Source organism: Acartia tonsa, chromosome 15 (assembly GCF_053477335.1).
Source record: "Acartia tonsa isolate MP-2025a chromosome 15, ASM5347733v1, whole genome shotgun sequence".
NCBI lineage: Eukaryota > Metazoa > Arthropoda > Copepoda > Calanoida > Acartiidae > Acartia > Acartia tonsa.
Genome location: NC_137274.1, coordinates 20,577,540 through 20,580,301, shown reverse-complemented (window position 1 = coordinate 20,580,301; position 2,762 = coordinate 20,577,540).

Here is a 2,762-nt window from a genome sequence, read left to right as displayed (position 1 = left end):
GTCTGTTATAATAAAACTTTGGATACATTATAAAACTTTGCCCCTTCTCTCTCTCTGTGTACAAATTAAACAAATCTGGAACTTTTCTGTGTCACAATATTTAGTGACAAATACTAAGTGTCGCAAAGAATGAAGTGTCATTTATCTTTTCAAACAAATATCTATCTATCTATCTATCTATCTATTTATATATCTATCTATCTATCTATCTATCTCTATCTATCTATCTATCTATCTTTCTATCTATCTATCTATCTATCTATCTTTCTTTCTATCTTTCTATCTATCTATCTATCTATCTATCTATCTATCTATCTATCTATCTATCTATCTATCTATCTATCTATCTATCTATCTATCTATCTTTCTATCTTTCTATCTTTCTATCTATCTATCTATCTTTCTATCTTTCTATCTATCTATCTATCTATCTATCTATCTATCTATCTCTATATTTTTCTGTTTCCCTATCTGTCTGTCTATCTGTTTATATGTCTATCTATCTGTATATCTATCTGTCTATCTATTTATTTATCTATCTATCTATCTATCTATCTATCTATCTATCTATCTATCTATCTATCTATCTATCTATCTATCTATCTATCTATCTATCTATCTATCTATCTATCTATCTATCTATCTATCTATCTATCTATCTATCTATCTATCTATCTAATTAAATATCTATTAAACCACTTATTACTGTAGATATCTATATCTATCTATATATAGATTAATAGATATATAGATGGATAGTTAGTTAGATAGAAATAAAGATATAAAGATAGATAGATAGATAGTAGACAAATAATGAAGTAAAATATATTTCCTAAGAAATGAGAAAAAAAATTCTTTGAATAATAAAACAAGAAAGAATGATTGCAGAGAGAGAGAGAGGGGACAAGTGGCTGTTTATTACACTAGTCCCCAAAGTTTTATAACAACGTTTTCTTATTCGTTGGCTTTACAACTTTGGGGACTCTAGTGAATTTAGGTTGGTTGGATAATTAAGTTGAGTGTGCAAAATTTTCAACTACTAATTGTAATCTAAAGATGTGGTAATTTTGTGTATCCTCATGGGGGATGTACATCAATTTAATGTCTATTGTCTTTTCAATTTGGATCCCTGGTAAATTTAAGGGACTTGGTAGCCTATAGAGAAGTAAGGATCATCTAAATTCTTGTCAAAAAAAAACACAAGCACGAAGGCACCTAAGTAATTCAGGGATCTAAAGGGATAAGACAATGTGCCATTAAATTAATAGACATCTCCAATGATGATAAACAAAATTACCCCTTTTTTAGATTGAAGTAATTGGTTCAAAAGTTATAACTCCACTAGTTTAGAACCTACGAATTAGATAAACCTATCAGAAAACTTTGGGTACCAGTTTATAAAACTTTGGGTACCAGTTTATAAAACTTTGGGTACCAGTTTATAAAACTTTTGGTACCAGTTTATAAAACTTTAGGTAATTTCTTTTAGGAATATAAGGAAAAATATAATTTCTGAAGGGATAATAACCAGTCCATTGTCCCCTTTCTCCCTTCGTTGTTTCAAAGAAATTAGGGTTGGGCCGGATACCGGATATCTGGTATCTGGATAGTTTCATTATCCGGTATCCGGCCGGATATCTGGCCAATGCTCAATATCCGGCAGTAAAAATCAGCCGGATATCCAGTATCCGGATAGTTTCAATCTCCGGTAACCGGCCAGATATTTAAAATGACCGGATATCCGGCCCAACCCTAATAGAAATGCCTTGCTTATAATACTCTATCTTGTTTTCGTAAGGATATTTATCCCAAAATTAAAAATTGTTGTCAAAGAGTAAAAAAAAACAACATGTTGAAAATGTAGGGACTTTCTGGTAATGATCATACTACGCTTTCTAAATATTACCTAACGGTCAAAGGAATAATCATATTAAGTTTGAAATCGATAGGTTAATTTTATTATACCTAAATTAACAAAAATTAATACCGTTTCAGACGGACAGGCCGACGGACGGACCACCCTAATTATGGAAAAGCTTTGCTTTTTTAAAATGTTAAAAACTATCTTGAATAATAAAAAGTTTTTAACATCATACAAGGTATAAAAAATAAATCCCACCAATAAAAGTTGATTTATTAAGATATTCATCCAATGAAAATGCTACTCAATTAAAATACATATATCATAGTATAACTTAAAATTAGGTATTTTTTTTTGACACGAAGACAAATTTGTCCAAATGTTTCAACCTCTAATTAGAAGAGTACATCAATTTATCAGCTATTGTCTTATCCCTTTGATCTGTTCCTCTTCCCCTGAGTTGAGATGATTGATTGATTGAATGGACAGTAAGGCAGTAAAAATAACAAGAATGTTTTACATCAATAGGTAGCAAGGCTAGGGATCTAAAGGGATAAGACAATGGCCGATGAATTGATATACATTGAACATCCCCAATGATGATACACAAAATAACCAGTCTGGATATGCAAAAATACCAGGGATCTAAAGGGATAAGACAATGACCAATAAATTGATGTACATCCCCAATTATGAAACACAAAATTTTACATTACAATTAGAGGTGGAAACTTTTGGACACCCAAACAATCAAAATTCACAAAAAGTCCCCAAAGTTATTAAACCAATGAATAAGAAAACGATATTATAAAACTTTGGGGACTAGTGTAATAAACAGTTCATTGTCTATTCAAACTCTCTGGCAAAATTTACATACATCCAATATGACTTGTGTATAGTG